Source organism: Mixophyes fleayi, chromosome 1 (genome assembly GCF_038048845.1).
Source record: "Mixophyes fleayi isolate aMixFle1 chromosome 1, aMixFle1.hap1, whole genome shotgun sequence".
NCBI classification, from domain to species: Eukaryota; Metazoa; Chordata; class Amphibia; order Anura; family Limnodynastidae; genus Mixophyes; species Mixophyes fleayi.
In genome coordinates this window covers 385,785,436-385,805,938 of record NC_134402.1, presented here as the reverse complement: position 1 = coordinate 385,805,938, position 20,503 = coordinate 385,785,436, and the positions used below count along the sequence as shown (strand labels likewise).

Genomic DNA, 20,503 nt, shown 5'->3' with positions numbered 1-20,503 from the left:
AAACATTGGATATGTTAAAAGCATGCATAGCATTATTTGTTAATACCTTAAAACTTATGTATGATTAGCTTAGTTTTATGATTATGGTTATTCTTTTTTGATTATAGCTTAAGAGCCCTAAATAATAAGATAACTATCCCATCATTCTCATATGAAAATATGAACCTAGACCCCACTGTATTTATACACTCATATTAACAATGCTTCTTCTAATAATCTAACACAGTTAGTTTTTTTAATTATAATTTTCTTTTTTGTTAAAAAGTTTTTGTAAACATTTTGTATGTTGATTTATAATATGTTGGGATTGTAAAGTAAACATGCAGCCAAAATGAAGGAATTCAATCCATTATGGGGGGATTATGAAATCTATTGATTAATTTATGTCTACTAGTACACAGGTTACACATCGTCCAAGTTGTAAAAGGCTGGTTCTGTTCTTGAGTATTTTCTCAGTAAAATATCTTGAAGAAATGTTACATAGAAGTAGGGATAATCACAGTTTCTGTTTTCTTGTGATTAGGGTCTTTCACCACAAGAGGGCGCCCCATGAATGAGTGATGACTCACAACTATGGTTCACACATCACAGAAATACTGTTAGAATCATATACACTTACCTCACTACTTGGGAAGCTAAAGTGTGACAATAAGGTTGGTTTTTAAACCACACCTAAATAACTCTTTGTTGGCTCTCTGGACAGCAACCATGACAACATTAGAGATTATTAGTAAGCAAAATACATAAGATATATATGTCACACATTGTCACACATTCATTATTGATGTTAGATGTTGCAGTTTAATTTTGGATGATTAACATTATGTATATTCATATCAGCTATTCATTTACTCCAAAAGTGGACTTATTGTCTTGTTTTGTGTAATTATAGGTTGACCAGACTCCTGTTCAGGATGGAAGCACATGAAGGGGCTGATTCATTAAGGGACTTCAAATGGCCGTGAGTAAATAAGGAGTAGATGACATGATAGAAGTAGGAATGAGAACAATAATGAATCATAAACGATAAGAATGATGACCTAGCAAAGCAAAAAAAGCTGTACATTTGCTCCTGACAAACCATGTTAGTAATGATGTGATGTTACAATGCAAGGAGCGCAACTTAGTGTATTATTTTGCCAGTAATGAAAATACCGGCTGCTTTCTGTAGTAGCAGCAAATATTTGATAACTTTATTTTTACACTGTAATTTATAAGTTGACCTATGGCCATGCCCTATCCCAACTATAAATCTGTCACCACATTTTAAATTTACCTCCCCTCCAATGCAACATGGTTTTGCCAAAGTGCAAATTTACTAATTATTTCTCTTTCATCCATCTGGGGGACACTCCTTAACCATGGGGGTTGAGTCGGGGGGAGGAGTCTGGCACCCAAAGAGTTAACTTTTTTCAGCTGACAGCATATCACCCCCGCCAATTCCCACATACCCCAGTTTGAATTGGGTGCCCTTGGAAGAAGGTTGCACCTGAAGAGCTCCAAGAGAGACAGTAAACAGGGTTCACTGGTTATAGGTTTTTTCCTTTTCTTTTGTGTTTTTTTTCTTTTGACAGTGGCGAGAGGCTCCGTGTAAACGGAGCTGACTCGTGGGAGAAGCGCCTGTCGGGGGGGGCGGCCCCGCTGACAGAGAGGTAAGAAGCGCTTCTCACAGCGGGAAGCAATCGGCAAGAGACTCTCCCCGCTGATGCAGGACGGGCGCTGCCATTAGAGCGCCTTTACTGCTGAGGTTCCCCGGAAGCCAGCTGGAGTATACCAAGTTCCTCCTCCCATGGGGATGGCAGTGAATTCTTGAGGATGGCGCACTTTGAATAGCGCTAGCGGGGAACACATTCTAACAGCTTTTCCCCTAATATAAGAGAAAGGGCAAAACGCTGTTAAAGTAAACAACACAGAAGGAGAGCCAGTGGAAGGGGAATGTGTTTGAGGAACACCGCTTCCCCCCCCCCCCTGCTGAGTGAGCACGTGGAAGATCCCTTTTGGCGCCAAAGTTCAAAAGGAGGACAGATGCAACAGTCATTTGGAGAGAAGTGCACTGTTGACACATATCTTCCACGCTAAGTATCACTTTGTTTCTTCTGTGTATGCATGTGTATTATAAGACAATGAGGTGTTGAGAGAACTGTGTTTAAGGAAAACTATAAAGTTCCCCAAACCTGTCTTATTTAATCAGAAATACTATGATATGCTAAATAACCTAGTCTGTATTTTCTGATAAAGGTTGTGGAAGTGTTTGGGCGTGCCAAACATATTGTCTGTTCCAAATGTAATGCTAAATGGGCCCAGGTGTTCTGTGCTAATTGCAGTCATTACTGAAAAACCTGCTGCAGCCTTTCAGCTTAACTAATTATATCTTATACTCTCTATATAGAGGAAAAGGAACAGAAATACTATCTTTTGACTGGTTCATAGATAAATATGTACCTGTATTTTGCGGTGTGGTAGCAAAATGTGAGAAAGATAAAGCAACAGGATTTCGCCTAAGTAGAATGGGGAAATCGCTATTAGCAGAGACACAGAAGGAGATTCCAGTGGTAGGGGAATGTGTTGAGAGGCACCTCTTCCCCTCCCCCGCTGAGTGAGCACGTGGAAGATCCCTTTTTGGTGCCAAGCTTCAAAAGGAGGACAGTTGCAGCAGTCATTTGAAGAGAAGTGCACTGTTGACACATATCTTCCACACTGAGTATCACTTTTATTTCTTCTGTGTGTATGTGTGTGCATGTGTAGACAATGTATATTATAAGACAATGATGTGTTGAGAGAACTGTTGTTTATGAGAAAACTATAAAGTTCTCCAAGCCTGTCTTATTTAAATCAGAAATACTATGATATGTTAATATAACCTAATCTGTATTTTCTGATAAATTGGAGAAGTGTTTGTGAATTTTGAAACGTGATTTAGTTTTTCTTATCTTGTGATGGCAGATAAAAGCAAAACAACACGTACCAAACATAATGTCTGTTCAAAATGTAATGTTAAACTAACAAATGAACGGCTGGATCAGGGGGGACTCTGTGCAGCCTGCACTGTGGCTCCTGTGAAACAGCCTATAGACACCTCCACCATAACGGTAGATCCTCCTGAGTGGGCGGCTGCCTTAACACAGGGAGTTAATACCCTTGTAAATCTGTTATCTAAGCCAGTTGAGATCCCAGCTACATCTGTGGTTTCTCAGGGTATAACAGTAGGAATGACAGATGAGTCATTTTCCCCAGGGGTCGGTGTATTTCCCTCCCCAGCCCTCCCGGGGGTTTCCCATATGGGAGAGGTGGGTTGGTCAGCAGTGGCTAAAAGCCTGGACCGGCTTACCCATCTACTGGAGAACCCCAGACACAAGTGTAGTATTAAAAGACATAGACAAACAGCTAAAGCGCTGTGGTCAGTGTCAGACTCTGAGACTTCCTCAGAGGAGGAGGGGGAATTGTTGGACGATTCAGATGTGTCCATTATAGAGTCAGAAGGAAACTCTAGGCACCAGGGTATGGACGACCTGGTAAGAGCAGTTCGTCAGACCCTGGGGTTTGCTGAAGTAGAGGAGACGAAGTCCTTGGACCGCTCCCTCTTTAAGAAGGCTTCTAAGCAGGTGGTCAGGTTCCCTCCCTCAGTTGAGTTGAGGGATATTGTAGAGGCCTCTTGGAAATATCCAGATAAAAGGTTCTCTATGCCAAGGAAGTTTGGCGTATTGTATCCCTTTTAGGAGGAGGATATGACCCGTTGGGAACAGGTGGCAAAGGTAGATACACCTGTGACGAGATTGGTTCCTCAGACTACACTACCTGTACCCGGGTCAGCGACCTTACAGGACGCGACTGACAAGAAATTAGAATCCCTGCTGAAGTCGATCTTCTCGGCCGCCGGTATTAGCCTCAGTCCAGAATTGTCCTCTACCTGGGTAGCTAGGGCCATGGAAGTCTGGGCAGGGCAGTTAGAGTCTGCCTTGCAGGATTTAGATTTACTGCCTCTGGCCATGCAGCTAAGGGAGGCAGCAGGCTATGTATATGAAGCGGCCCATAATTCGGCCTCCATAGCTTCGTCTATTTCAGCTACAGCTGTAGTAGCTAGAAGGGCATTATGGTTAAGGGCTTGGAATGTGGATTCAGAGTCTAAACGATCATTAGAATCCATCCCGTATACGGGTGGGATGTTATTTGGTCCAGAATTAGACTCCTGGATTTTACAGGCTTCAGGGGGCAAGAAGACGTCCTTGCCTGTAAATACTCCAAGACCTAGGGCTAGGCCAAGGTTTAGTTCTTTCAGACAGCCTCCTTACGGGGGCGGGTCTGGCAGAGGCCAGACTACCAGTCCAGGGGCCGTGGAATCCAGGAGACAGTCCTGTAGGGGAAGGTCATCCTTTGCCCCTGTGGCGCGGAGAGCTTCTTCCGCCAAGCTGCCGGATAGACCAGCAGCATGACTACCACCCACCTCTGGTTCCAGAGGGTGGGGTGGGAGGACGGCTGCTTGGGTTTGCCCGGCAGCAGACAGGGTCCTCGATAGATGAGTAGGTCCAGAATATCGTGATAGAATTCATGGAACCAGCTCACCTCAGGTTTTGAAAAAAATTACCTCGCTGGCTTCTGTCAAATCAGGAAGAGCTCAGGGCTGTCGATTTGCTTCGTTCAGACGAAGCTATACAGGCTTAGAATTTACAGAAAAGGTTTTAGTCATACCCATTCAGGGTGCTAAGGCTAGACGAGTTGTTCAGTCTATGACCGAACTTCTAGAGTCTGAAAGGGTCACAGAGAATCCCTTGTCTAAGAATGAGTTTCTTGAGACTAGTGAGGGACTTGGTGCGCAGCAGAAGGTTGTCTCCACAGGACAAGTTGAGGTCCTAGATGGAGTGGACAGGCAGGATCCTGTCAAACAAGAGGCTGTCAGTAGCCAGGTCTTTGAAGCTGCTGGGAAAGATGGTGACATCTTTCGCGACCTTACCCTGGGCAGGGTCCCACCCCGGAGGAGCATTCCCGTGTTCGAGGTACCAGTGGAGGAGGTAGGTCCTCAGCTGGTGGTTGCTGGACAAGAACTGAACAAAAGACAGGGAAGTCCCAGAGTTCTGCGCAAGAACAAGGGATCCACTGGTAAGGGACGTCCTAGCAAGGCCTTGGGGCTGCAGGTAAAACCTGCCCTACTGGGTCCCGTAGAGAGAGGACCCTCAGACTCCTGAAACAAAGACAAATAAATATTTGCACGTAGTGAGGGCATTACGTATATATGTTAAGAGATCTGCAAAGCTACGTAAGACAGAGTCTCTATTTGTGTTGTTTGACTTTTCCAAATGGGGATGGCCAGCATCTAAGCAAACTATTGCCAGATGGCTTACCCTGACTATCAGGGAGGCTTATGTCTGTATTAATCTCCCTGTGCCGAAACGTATTGTTGCCCATTCTACCCGGTCGGTTGGGGCGTCTTGGGTGGCTCGTAATGGAGCCACGGCGGACCAGCTGTGCAGAGCAGCCACCTGGTCCTCGGTCCATACCTTTACGGAATTCTACCAATTTAATATATTTGCATCTGGGGTCGCCTCCTTTGGCCGTAGTGTTCTGCGTGCAAGGAGATCAGAGCGGTCCCACCCTTCAGATGGATTGCTTTTGTAAGTGCCCATGGTTAAGGAGTGTCCCCCAGATGGATGAAAGAGAAAACGGGATTTATACTTACGGTAAATCTTTTTCTCTGAGTCCATCTGGGGGACACTCCGATCCCCCCCCCCCCCCCGTCTTTTCGTTGTTTTGTCTCCACTCCCCCCTCTGTTGAGTGGTGTGTCTTGGTTGATTGGCCTATCTTCCTAATGGCTTTTGTAATCAAACTGAGATATGTGGGAATTGGCGGGGGTGATATGCTGTCAGCTGAAAAAAGTTAACTCTTTGGGTGCCAGACTCCTCCCCCCGACTCAACCCCATGGTTAAGGAGTGTCCCCCAGATGTACTCAGAGAAAAAGATTTATCGTAAGTATAAATCCCGTTTTTTGCTTTGCTTGCCTTAATTAATCAGGCTCGAAGAGTTTATGATAATTATAATTGCAAGGCAGATGCAGAGGCATGTGCTCCAGTTTGCCTAGCTTTTCTTCCACGAAATCACTCTGCATATACCCAGATAGTGGATGCACGCTTATGCACACTTGCCCACTTTGTGACTCTGTCTTCCGGGAGGACAGGTAATGTGACAGGGGTAGGAGGGGGCACCATAGCTCCGCCCCCGATGTAAAATGACTAAATTCACAGCATTGAATAGCGCGGGGGAGAGGGGGGGGGCTTAATGACACGATTACTTCCCGCTCCCAATATTCACTGCTGTGAATATTGGCATTTTTTAGGATCCGGGAGGTTTGACGACTCTTTCGGGAGTCCGGGATGACTCCCCAAAATTCGGGAACCTCTTGGAAATTCCAGGAGAGTAGGCAAGTATGCACTTATGTACCTATACAGGTTTCCTTAATTCTGGCACTTCTGTTGACTGAATACAGTAAAGACATGTTTGCGTAAAATGCTACTCATGCAGACCTGCAGACACACGCATAGACACTAGTTAAGAGGTATATCATTTGGACCTACATTAGGGCAGGTTAAAATACTCGCTGACAATGATGACTTGTCCAGGCTCATGTGCTGCGGAGTCGGCTGCATCTCGCGATGTGTTCTGCTCTACATACGGATGGAAATACACTATTTTTCTGTGCTTATTTTTTAGAGTATATTACTTCCATTTCGCTACCTACTCTGCATCAGCCTGCAAGTGCGGCCATTACTATTAATAAGCATTACCCTTAAAGAGAGATCTGGTCAGCCTAAAATATATAGGGGGGAATTCAATTAGGATTCGCAGCCGCGATTACACGCTGATGCGCGTATAAAGTGTCATTACGGTACCCGTGCAGCCACGCGTAATCGCGTCCACGAATGCTAACTGTTTATGCCCCATAGAGAGAGAGTGACAATGTTCTTACACAGTTATACAATACAAACAGAATATGCAATGTTTTATTCTATAATATAAAAGAGTATGTTATTAGCATTTTGCATTACATATTTTGAAGTGCATTATTGATACATTAATATATCATAAAATAATAATTTTTTTAGTCAACAATTTAAACATACTTAATATAACAAAGTGTTATACATTATTATTTACAAATGGGCTACATATATTAATATAATAACAGTGTGTTAAAATTTCACTGTGTATAATTTCTGTTATTATCGAGTTTGTGTGTGTTGTGTTTAGTAGACTGTGTTAGTGTGTTCAAGGAGAATCCTGGAGGAAAGTTACCACAGGACCCACCAGAACAGCTTTCAGCAAAAGTAATACAACTCTAAATCAGACAACCAGAGAAAATCGTGGGAGTGCAAGTCAATTCCTGCATGTGAATAACGGACTGTTGTGTCCTAAAGTATATATATATATATATATACAAGTTAACCCGTGCATGATACTCATGCATTCTAGTCAAATCAAGCTACTTAAGGTCTTAAAAAGGTTCTTGTCATGCATTTGGGCCTAGCCCAGGCCTCCTCAGGGGAAGAGCGTTACTTCCCGACGCAAGCGCCCTTTTTAATGTGTGGTCATGAGGTAAAATTACCTCACGAAAATGAGTTTGAGCCCTCAACTCCTAAATTTAGCCTTTACTACCCCTCCCACAGGGGGAAAGGGGGGATGATGGAAGTTAACTGACTTCACTATTCTAATTTTTTGGTCAAATAATGTCAGTATACCAAATTTCAGGTCAATTGGATGAGTCCTTTCTGAGAAAATACTTTTTTACACACACACACACACACACACACACACTAACACACGCCGCTACACATGTGTGTTCATGAGGTAAAATTACCTCATGAAAATGAGTTTGAGCCCTCAACTCGTAAATTTAGCCTTTACTACCCCTCCCACGGGGGGAAGGGGGGATAATGGAAGTTAACTGACTTGACTATTCTAATTTTTTTGTCAAATAATGTCAGTATACCAAATTTCAGGTCAATTGGATGAGCCCTTTCTGAGAAAATAGTTTTTCCACACACTAACACACGCCGCTAGGCTTTTATTTTTATATTTTAGATAATGCTAAGAATTTAGTAGGTCAGTGTATAACTCCGCCCAGCAGGTGGCGCTGCAGCTTGGTTTTTTTTTTTCACACACAGATCAACACACGCCGCTAGGCTTTTATATTATAGATAGTGGGTGTGACATTACAAGTTTGATATCAACCTAACCAGCCTATCCCTAGTTTCTCACAAAATGTGAAAATGTGGAGCATAACAACATGTACTTTTTGTAGTCCTGTTAATGTTCCCCAGCTCACCATAGTGCAAGTGCAGAGTCCCATTAGATGGGGATAAGGGGACATTGTAGACATGCACCTATAGACTTTTTCATTCTATGTTACCCATTGTAAAAATGTGTTTGTTGTTATTGCAGTGATGCTACTGTGCATTGTTCTCAAATTGAATCCAGGTGGGTTGTGGATAAGTATCGGGTGGGGTCCAGTTCCAGGATAGAGGTGAGGGGGCAGTAGTTGCATTCATTCTCACCCCTCCTTTCTCTACAGGAAGTCCTAATCAGCTGTAAGCTAGTTCTGGATGAAAAAGCTTGTAAGGGGATAATACTGGGAGTATCATTTAATCATCTTGGCCTTGCCCCTTAAGTAACCTGAGAATGTTCCCATTGTCTCAGGTTATATTCCACCAGACTTGGAGTCATCCCAGCTGGGGACCAAGGGCAAACAGACCATTTTAACAGACAGCCACTCTGAGAGGATCCCACTATCTAAGGCCACCCCTGATCCAGCCCCTGGAGGGGAGGGAGGAAAGCGGGAGAGCCAGGGATGCTGGGGGGTCTTTTTTTTTTATGGGTTCATGGGAAGAACTCAAGCGTTGAGGTCTAGAACTCCATGGGTCTTGTATTCTGCAAATCTGGACAGCCAGGTGACTGAAGCTCCTTAAGCTAGTGGGGTAAGGGACAGATAATGTGGTAAACCTGTCTGGCATTTATTTCCTGTTTCTATATAGTATTCTAGTGATTGTGTTTATCACAACAAATTTACTGTTGTACGTTTTTAACTGCATTTGCCTGAGTGAACTCTATAAGGTACTGGGTAATGAAAAATGTAATGGGAATGTGAATATATATATATATATATATATATATATATATATATATACAGTGACAGATGCACTGGGAAAGTTGTTGAAGGCAGGTATATATATTTACCAGGTTTCTGTCTTGCGTGCTTTAAAACCCCCTGGAGATTGTTGGTGCTTGGGTTAGAGCTTCCCAAGAAATGTTTTCGGCTGTAGGAGAAGCCGGTGTAATGGTCCCTGTGGTTATGAATGGAGAGAGAAGGGTGGGCCCCTTTCATCTGCCCATTCCAGGGCTTCCAACCTGCCAGACACTCTGCTGGTAATCAGGAGTTGCACCTGTGTGGTGCTGGTAAAAGCAGCAACTAAATATATTTTATGACAGACAATAACCAGATCCAACCATAAAATCACATATCTTTGTCAAGATTACATAACATGTTATTTAACAAATGATTCAGCTTGTGCAATGTAACATTCTGATCCAGAAGAAGCCAGCATAGAGAGTATTGAAAATGCTCACAGCAACCATAAGTGATAGCAGAACTTAACACAGTCTCTAAACACTTGTAATTCAAAAGGAGCCAGCAGATCACTAGCAAATCAATGATTAGACTTCATACACATTGGAAAAATATACTGCTGCTAACCAGGAATGACAAAAAAATTGCCTTCAGCAGTCCAGAGTAGATGTATATTTATAGAGTGCTATATATATATATATATATATATATATATATATATATATAAGAAGCTGTTATTAAGGCTGTATCTAGTGATGACACATGTAATAAATGTGGGTGTATAAAGTGTGGTAATAACATGCTCGGTGGCGCTGGTGACCACCTGCTCAGACCTGGGAGTGCAGGATCCTCCCCGCCTGTGAAAGGCCCCAGTAACCCTGCATGTGGCAGGTCAGCAGCTCAGTGAAGTACTGAGGAGAGACCAATGATGTTATTGAGCTTGGGCAAAAAAAAGAGTAAATGTTCTCTGGGACCATGTTTGGGGTGCAAATTAGTTTATTATTTTGCACATAAGTTAAATATTGGCTGTTTTATGATCTAGCACACAAATTATTGATGGCTTTATTTTTACCCTGAAATTTAAATTTGATCTAGGACATGCCCTACCCCAACTATAAATCTGTCCCTACATTTTAAATTTTTCTCCCCCTCTAAACACAACATGGTTTTGCCCAGGTGCAAAGTTACTGCTTTGCTCTCCTTAATGACTCAGGCCCATTGTGTCAGACAGAGAGAAGAATTTTCTGTAGTGTGTACCCAGCCTTAAGCAGACAAGCTGCACCTGTGTAGTACGGTAGTGCCCTGAATAGGGGCTAGGTATTTATTATTTTCAGTCTTGTGTGCTGACAATTATAAATCATATTTATGATGAAAGATTAGTGCCTGAAGACACTATTTTGCACACGGCACTGACTGAAGTCTGGTACTGGCAGGCGCGGGCTGGGAGAGCTCGGCCCGGGGGGCACACAGGCGGCCGCATCACGTGACACGCGATGCGGCCGTCTGCATGCTGGACGCGGCCGTCTGCGTGCTAGACGCGGCCGCATCGCGTGTTTTGCAATGCGGCCGCGGATATTGTTATACAAATTTGGCTTCCGGGGGAGTTGGGGCCGGCCCAAACAGGGGTCGGACTGAGCGGCCCGGGGGGCCAATGCCCCCCTGCCCCCCGGCCCAGCCCACCCTTGGGTACTGGAGTTATTTCACTTTTGTCTACCTATCAGATCACAATATGCAGACCTATTTCATTGTACAGGGAGTTATGTTTTTGTTAATAAATCCTGGAAATAGGTTGTAGTAGTATACAGAAAAAGAAAATTACAATAAATCTAACTCTAAAATTGTCCGTGTTTGAAATATTGTAAGCTTGTGAGCTGACTCATCTTACCTCTTTATTCATCTGATTCATCTTACCACTTTATTCGTCTGTTTATACTCAGTCTTGTTTTATTATTGTGTTTGTTCCCAGTTGTATGCAGATTATGGCTGGCGGTATATAAATAGATGCACATAAATAAATGAAGTGGGTTAATCCACACAAATACAATTTATTCATAAACACTTCTCCATTTTATTACTAACAGGTAGAAATGCAAATATAATGGATAGATTCAAGACTCATGCCATAAACATTGTTACCCTTTAAATTATATGTAAATTAAAATAAAGAAAATGAAGGTGCCCATACTGCAATTTTGAAGGTAAATTCAGCTATATTACAACTAATTGACCTGTAAATCACAAGAATCAGAATCCATCAGCTGTTTATTGGGACAGATGGTAAGTCTATCTAGCTTGTATGTGGTCCATGCTAATGACACCCTGTTGGATCCTGTGTGTATGGTCAAAGTTGAGAGATCTGGTTGTCTGGCATTTGTGCCAAGCTGCAGAATTGGCATGTGTACGGCCAGCATTTTGTGGGATCTGGTTTCCATATATTAAAACACGCAAGAGATTTTAGACTCACGTGTTAATATATAACCCAAAAATATTGGGATATATAACATAAATTAATTAATTATAACTGAAAATTATATTTACTTTTATGATTTCTCGCTCAGCTTCATGTAACATTCAGCTCCGGTTGTATTTGTATTTGATTTAGAGATGGTCACTGACCCCCGTGTTTTGGTTTTGTATTCGGTTTTGGATCTGGATTACTGTCGTGTTTTGGTTTTGGTTTTGCAAAACCGCCATTGCGTGTTTTGGTTTTGGTTTTGGTTTTGTTTGGTTTTGTTTTGCTATTTTGTTGGAAAATCAATGTTTTTGGGACTAAAATAACCCAATTTAGTGCTCCAACTGTTTCATAGATAAGTAATCTAATTGTAGAGGTGTTAAATCATCCAAAAAACTGTTTAATTCCTGGTAGGTAGGCCTTCATTTATTCTACACACAAAACAGATTGTCTTCCTCCTTCATCTATGCATATTGGCAATGCAGCCATCGTCTTTGGATGTATATTACACCCTACACTTATAGTTAAATATGTAAAGAAATGGAAAAAGGCAGTTTGCTTTCTGTCTCTATAGGCCCCCCTCCACTTGTTTAAAAAAACCAAAAAATTCAGCCGTTATAGACTGTACAATATTATTTGAAATGGACAAAGGCAGTTTGGGGTCAGTCTGTGTATGACACCCTACCCATAATGAGAAATTGCCAAAACAGCAACCTTTCAAGATGGTACGTGATATGGAAATGCCCCAAGTCCCTTTCCTCTTTGGGAGTAGATTGAACCCTAGACTTAAATAGAAAGTTTTAAAAAGATGTTATCGTCATCATCTGGATCTTCATCCTTACCCTCAGCAGTGTGTACGTCATCATCACAGACTATCAATTCATCACCGCTTGAATCCGCCATTAGAGAACAGTCAGTGCTTGGATGTCTTTGATGGTGAAGGCCTTCCTCGTGGAAGATGTAGTTAATTTTTATAAACATAATTTTCTCCACATTTTTTGGAAGTAACCTTCTACGGCGATCACTGACTAAGTTCCCGGCTGTACTGAATACTCGTTCAGAGTACACACTGGAGGGTGGGCAGCTTAGGTAGTGCAAAGCAAGTTTGTACATGGGTTTCCAAATGGCCTGCTTTTCCTCCCAGTAAGGAAAGGGACTGTCTGACATTTCCATATCAATTACCTCTTGAAAGTAATCCTCCACCATCCTTTGCATGTTTATACTCGTATTGGATGGAGTTATGGGCAAGGTGACACATTTTTTAGAAAAATCCTTCAAACTAGCCCAGATGTTAAATTGTTCTGGTCTGCCCCCTGCGTCTTCCCTGCTTCTTTTTGGGAAATTTAATTTTTTACGAGCAGCAGCAGCTTGAGAAAGTGAAGGAGGACACGTAGTCAAGCCGAGGCCCAGTTCAGCGGCCAACTTGCTGAGCAATAGCTCCTTGCAACAGTTAACATCTCGCTCATTTACAAGTAAAGACTCAATGTAGGTCTTAAACCTTGGATCAAGCACAGTGGCCAAAACGTACTGATCCGAGTTCAAGATCTTAATAACTCGAGGATCATTGTGAAGCGAATGAAGTACTTGATCCACAAGGCCAACATACTTTGCTGAACTGCTTGCTTTCAGCTCCTCCTTCAGTTTCTCAAGCTGCTTTTCCAGTAGTCTAATTAAAGGAATGACTTGGCTCAAACTAGCAGAGTCTGCACTCACCTCACACGTCACAACTTCAAATGGTTTCAGCACCTTGCACAGCACTGAAAGGATTCCCCACTGTGCAAGAGTGAAATACATCCCCCCTCCTTTCCCAATGTCATGGCTTGTGCAATATGCTTGGATGGCTTTGCGCTGTTCCTCCATCCTCTGAAGCATGTACAGGGTGGAATTACACCTAGTTACCACCTCTTGCTTAAGTTGGTGGCAGGGCAAGTTAAACTGCTCTTGAAGCTGCTGTAATCTCCTACATGCTGTGGCTGAATGGCTGAAATGGCCTGAAATTTTACGGGCCACCGAAAGCATCACCTGCACCTCATGGTTATTTCGTAGGAAGCTCTGCACCACCAAGTTGATGGTGTGAGCAAAACATGGAATGTGCTGGAAATCACCCAGCTGTAATGCTCGCACTATATTGTTGGCGTTATCAGAAATGACATATCCTGGGGAGAGTCCAAGTGGTATAAGCCATGCATCAATCACATCTCTCAGTTTGCGTAAGAAATTGTCAGCTGTATGCCTGTTAGTGAAGCCGATGATACAAAGAGTGGCCTGCCTGTGACAAATGTTACGTAGTGATGTACATGCTGCTGCTGTTCCTGCTGGTGAAGGTGAATGACCAACCCAGTGGGCTGTCACAGTCATATAGTCATTGGTTTGGCCACTTCCACTTGTCCACATATCTGTGGTTAAGTGGACAGTGGGCAGAATGGCATTTTTCAGCGCAATCTCTACATTTTAACACATTTTTTGGTATAGTTGTGGAATAGCTTTACGGGAAAAATGGTGTCGTAATGGAATTCTGTAACGCGGACACAAAACCTCAATTAACTGTGAAAAACCAGCTGCGTTTATTGTGGAGATTGGACGCGGATCTAACACTAACATTGCAGCCATGCCATCTGTGATTCGCTTGGCGACTGGGTGACTGCTGTCATATTTGTTTCCCCTAGCAAATGATTGTTTCACAGTTAATTGCTGAAATGTAGGACTGCTCATTTTCTTGACCTGCCTCTGGGCTGACGATTCACCCCCAGCAGCAGCAACAGCAGCAGCAGTGGGACTAACGCTTTCTTCAGAGGAATCAATTAGAGTGCAGGAGTCACCCAGCCTTAATAAGTGGGATGCAGGGGTAACTCCGAGCGCTACTGAGGAGATTGATGAGGATGGTGTGGTGGGTGTATTTTGTAGCCGTCGGGATGTCGGTGACCGGAGGGTCTTAGCTGATGATGGAGTGCTGTTATTTTTTTTGGAAGAAGTTTCAGCTTTTCCCAACACTTTGCCATGAACTCTATTTAAATGCCGTAACATAGACGAGGTTCCAAGATGGTTAAGGTCCCTCCCTCGACTGACTGTGGCTTGACATACACTACAAATGGCTATACAATTGTTGTCTGGATTTGGGTAGAAATAATTTTACACATAAGAAGTTAATTTTTTTTGTTTTATGGCCAGGCATGACAATAGCCTTTTTCTTGTCACGTGCAAGAACTACTGCCACTGTTGCAGGACTTACACAAACAACCTCATCCTCATCAACATCCTCATTAGCGCCCTCGTTGCATACACAAATCTCCCCCTCATCCTCCTCTAATTCCAAAGTGGCATCCTCAATTGTGTATCACCAGCTACACTCGGGCTGTTCAGGCACACATCAGCAGAACTGCTGAAAGGGCCCTTCTTTATGGGTACACTAACAGAATGCTCACGATTAGACATACCACTGTTGGATGGACTCTCCACAGGGATTGGTGTCATTTCTGATTCAGAGCAAACATTATCCTCTAATGCCTTACTGTTATCTTGCAGCTCGGCTTTGACGCGTAACAGTAGTTGTGCACCACTTGTAGGCTCGGTAACATTTTTGGATTTGCCACTAATAGAGAAAGGCGAAGGCCTCATTCTCTCTTTGCCACTGTGTGTGTAGAATGGCATGTTGGCAATTTTTTTTTTATCGGCAGTTAACTTTTCCTCAGTTAGACTTTGTTTTCGCTTCAACACCGTAAAAATGTTTTGGGTGTGTGTTTTTTTGGATGATTTCAAAAGACGGTGTAGTTTGACATCGCCTTTCCCAGATGACGTACTGGGAACACTACCACTTCCGCCTCCACCTGCTCCCACCTCGCTCACCTCTTTAATCTGTCCTTCTCCACCGGCATCTTCCCCTCCGCCTTTAAAAATGCTCTCGTCTCACCCATTCTCAAGAAACCCAACCTTGACCCCACCTCACTCTCTAATTACCGCCCCATTTCCCTTCTCCCATTTGCCTCCAAAATACTCAAGAGACTTGTCTGTAACCGTCTCTCCACCTACCTCTCTGAACACTCCCTCCTTGACCCTCTCCAATCAGACTTCCGCCCCCTCCATTCCACTGAAACTGCCCTGGCTCAAGTTACGAACGATCTCCTCTCGGCTAAAGCCCTGGGCCACTACTCCCTCCTGATTCTCCTCGACCTCTCAGCGGCCTTTGACACCGTTGACCACCCCCTCCTGCTTCACACCCTTCAGTCCATTGGCCTCTCCGGTACCGTCCTCTCCTGGTTCACCTCTTACCTTGCCGACCGTTCCTTCTCTGTTTCCACCTCTGATTCTCTCTCCCCATCTTCCTCCCTTCCAGTCGGGGTCCCTCAGGGCTCTGTCCTTGGACCCTTACTATTCTCACTATACACCTCTTCTCTGGGTGCACTCATCAGCTCCTTTGGCCTCAAGTACCACCTTTATGCTGATGACACTCAACTCTACCTTTCCTCTCCTGATCTCTCTCCCTCCCTTCTCTCCAGGGTATCCGCATGCCTCTCTGCCATCTCCTCCTGGATGTCCTCTATATTTCTTAAACTCAATCTTGCTAAAACTGAACTCATTGTCTTTCCTCCCTCTCGTACCTCCTTCCCCTCTGACCTCTCTATCAATGTTGACAACTCATCTATCTCCCCTGTTCCCCAACTCCGCTGCCTAGGTGTCATCCTCGACTCCTCTCTCTCCTTTGCCCCTCACATTCACTCTCTCGCCAAATCCTGCCATTTCCAGCTTCGCAACATTGCCCGCTGTCACTCACCGGACTGTGAGTGCTTCTTCCCGGACATTTAGGAACCGTGGCCGTCCTCCATCCTGAGGGACTGCGCATGCGCAGCCCTTTCTATACCTCCAGTGTATGTTCCTTTAACTTAATTGGCAGATCAGGCAACCTCCCTATATTAAGCACCTGTGGTCATCACCACATTGCCTGATCTTGGAGTCTCATTCCCCATGAGTCTCTGAAGGTGTTCCTGTGTTTCCTCGTTTATTCAGCCCAGCTGATTCCTGTGGTTTCCAAACCACTTCTACCTCTGTGGTTTCCAAACCACTTCTACTACTGTGGTTCCCATACCACTTCTACCATCTACTGTATCATCGTGACTGTGAGCTGATTCCTATCCGCTGCCTCCGTGCACTACAGTCTTCAAACCACTTCTCCTACTGTGGTTCCCATACCACTTCTACCATCTACTGTATCATCGTGACTGTGAGCTGATTCCTATCCGCTGCCTCCGTGCACTACAGTCTTCAAACCACTTCTCCTACTGTGGTTCCCATACCACTTCTACCATCTACTGTATCATCGTGACTGTGAGCTGATTCCTATCCGCTGCCTCCGTGCACTACAGTCTTCTAACCACTTCTACTCTACCATTTATTATTGGGACTGTTAGCTGATGCCTATCCGCTGCCTCCGTGCACTACAGTCTTCAACCTGCAACTCGTCTGTGTTTCATCATCGTGACTGCTAGCTGATTCCTATCCGCTGCCTCCGTGCACTACAGTCTTCAACCTGCAACTCGTCTGTGTTTCATCATCGTGACTGCTAGCTGATTCCTATCCGCTGCCTCCGTGCACTACAGTCTTCAACCTGCAACCCGTCTGTGTTTCATCGTGACTGTTTGGCTGATTCCTATCCGCTGCCTCTGTGCGCTTCAGTCTTCAGTCCTTGTCAACGCTCCCGTGTTTCCTTGAGTCTGCCTCCACTATTGCTACCCGCTATTCTCCGTGATCAACAGTGCCTGTTCAACTCTGCTCTCCCGTGTCCCATCGTTACTGCACCTGCTGGTTGCTATTGGCTACCTCCGTGTTCCCGCAGAGACCCGCTGCTGCTACTCCTCAGCACTACTCATCCATCTACTGCTGATCCGCTCTCCACGCTTTCCTGTGTTCCCTGCTGGTCTACCTACCCGTGCGCTGCACCTACTAGACCACCGCTTCACCCATCCAGGGACTTCGCATCCTGCCGGCCTCCTGCCGTTCAGGTATCTCTGCACTCCTGTCTGACTGCCTCCTGAACCACGGTATGCATACTTCTCATTGACTGTGCTGTGTATTGCATACCTTGCTGGACTGTGTTGGTTCTCCTCTGGAGTGTGCTATCCGCTGAGTCTATTGCCATCATTGACTGTGTTATCTTATGCTGGACTACTTCAAGAGACTTTCTATATTGGCAGTATTGTTCAGTCATCTATACATTTATATTGTGCATATCACTGTGGTTCAAAGTCAAGGTGCCCGTGTATATCTTGTGTTGCAGTCTCTCCCCGTGCACCTCCTCACATATATATTCAGTGGTACAACTTGCTGAAGGCAGACCACTGATCCCTGTTTCCTGTATCACCTGTTCCAGTATCCTCTCACATAGCAGTGGTACAACTTGCTATCGCAGACCACTGACTACCCGGATACCTCCACTTGGATTCCACTCCTTCACTCAGACAGCGGTACAACTTGCTATCTGCAGACCGCTGACTCTCATCACCCCCTCGTTTCTGTTGGACATTCCTCCTCACTATAGCAGTGGTACAACTTGCTACCGCAGACCACTGACTACCTTCACGTGTCCTTTGTCCATACAGTTCCTCGTGTATTACTACCTCCATATTGCCAGTGCTGCTAGTCATAGACTTTCCTGAGCATCTCATCATCTGCTATTTCCTGTTCCGTGATCACCCTGCTACCAGAGTACCATATTACCACCTATACTGCTCTGGTAAGCCTATCACCTGGTGATCCCTGGGTAAAGACTCCTAGTGCCCGTGACAGTAAGATCAGGCCATGACAGACCCAGATACGGAACCTACCGCTAAAGAGATGCTGCAGCATCTGGTCAGCCGTGTGGAGCAACAGGATGCTCGCCAACAGCTGTTACTTCAATGTTACCAATCATTAACCTCCCAAGGAACATCTGGACAGACTGTTACAGCTAATATTGAAGCTCCTGTGCTTTCCTCCGTTTCCCCAGTGCCATCCCAGGTGTCTACAGCTCCTACGCTTCACCTGCCTACTCCGTCAAAATATGACGGGGACCCCAAAACTTGTAGAGGTTTCCTTAACCAATGTTCAGTCCATTTTGAACTCCAACCTCAAAATTTTTCTACCCATCGTTCCAGAGTGGCCTATCTTATCTCATTGTTTTCGGGACAAGCCCTGGCTTGGGCCTCCCCCCTGTGGGAAAGAAACGATCCAATTCTACAAGATAGTGCCAAATTCATTTCCACGTTCCGAAGTGTGTTCGATGAACCAGGTCGTGTGACCTCCGCTGCTTCCAGCATTCTTCGTTTGCGACAAGGCTCCCATACAGTAGGACAGTATGTCATTCAATTTAGGATCTTAGCCTCTGAACTTCAGTGGAACACTGAAGCATTAGTTGCCGCCTTCTGGCAGGGGCTCTCCGATAAAATTAAAGATGCACTGACTACCCAAGAGCTTCCTTCGTCACTAGAAGATTTGATCTCTCTTTGCCATCGTGTAGATATGAGATTTCGTGAAAGAGAGTCTGAGAAAACAACAGCTGTCAAAGCACCTCTTCGTTTAAACCCTCAATTTCGTCCAGCTCCATCCTCTGTGATTCCCATGGAGATAGGACGTTCCAAATTATCTTCAGAGGAAAGGAAACGAAGAGTAAAGAATAGACTCTGTATCTATTGTGCTGATTCCACGCATATGCTCAGCTCTTGCCCTAAGAGATCGGGAAATGCCAGGCCCTAACTAGTTCTGGAGAGGTGAAGTTAGGGTCCCTGGAGTCCTCTCCATTGTCTATGAAATCTAAAGTCTGCGCTTTTGATGTTACGATTTCCTTTGCTACCAAATCCTTTGAGTCACAGGCATTGATTGATTCCGGAGCAGCAGGAAATTTCATTTCTAAATCACTAGTGAATCAATGGTCCCTACCAGTGATCACTTTAAAAACACCCATTACTGTGACGGCTATAGATGGATCACGCCTCATCAATGGTCTCATCACCCAGAGTACGTCTCCAGTAACCCTTCAGATTGGTGTACTACACCATGAAGAAATTTCGTTTTTAATTCTTCCAGTCACGACAAGTCCGATTGTCTTAGGCCTTCCATGGCTTCAGTGTCACTCTCCCCAGATTGACTGGCGCACCCCTCAAGTTACGTCTTGGGGGTCTGAATGTCACCATCGTTGTCTCTCTCAAGTTATTCCTCTTAAAGTACAGCGATCTTCCATCTCATCTTCCTCCCCGGGACTCCCTCCTCAGTATGCTTCATTTGCCGATGTGTTTGATAAAGCTCAGTCTGAACGTCTTCCTCCTCATCGTTCTTGGGATTGTCCGATCGACCTTCTACCTGGCAAGACTCCTCCCAGGGGTCGGGTCTATCCTCTCTCGTTACCTGAAACTCAAGCCACATCTGAGTACATACAGGAGAATCTCCAGCGTGGGTTCATTCGACCTTCCACCTCTCCCGCTGGAGCTGGGTTCTTCTTCGTCAAAAAGAAGGATGGATCATTACGCCCTTGTATAGATTTTCGTGGACTCAACGCCATTACTATCAAGAATCGGTATCCCATTCCGCTGATCACTGAGCTATTTGATCGCATCAAGGGAGCTCGGATATTTACTAAGTTGGATCTTCGTGGTGCTTACAATTTAATTAGAATCCGTTCCGGTGACGAATGGAAGACCGCGTTTAACACCAGAGATGGGCATTACGAATATTTAGTAATGCCCTTCGGGCTGTGTAATGCCCCCGCTGTTTTCCAGGGTTTCATCAATGAGATCTTTCGGGACTTATTATATGTATGTGTCGTTGTCTACCTAGACGACATATTGATCTTCTCACAGGACCTGCCTTCTCATCACCAACATGTGGCAGAGGTCCTCTCCAGACTACGGAAAAACTCGTTGTTCTGTAAATTGGAAAAATGTTCATTCGAGTTACCCCAGATTCCATTCTTGGGGTA

General features: G+C 44.5%; 1 long non-coding RNA gene across 1 annotated transcript in view; it reads left to right on the top strand.

Annotated features, from left to right (window-relative positions):
• The window catches only part of LOC142097932 (uncharacterized), a 60,426-nt gene that overhangs the window by 4,306 nt on the left and 35,617 nt on the right, over positions 1 to 20,503 (top strand). The window contains exon 2 of the long non-coding RNA XR_012678278.1: positions 893 to 961. This is a non-coding gene — a long non-coding RNA (uncharacterized LOC142097932). The remainder of the gene's footprint in view (positions 1 to 892; positions 962 to 20,503) is intronic.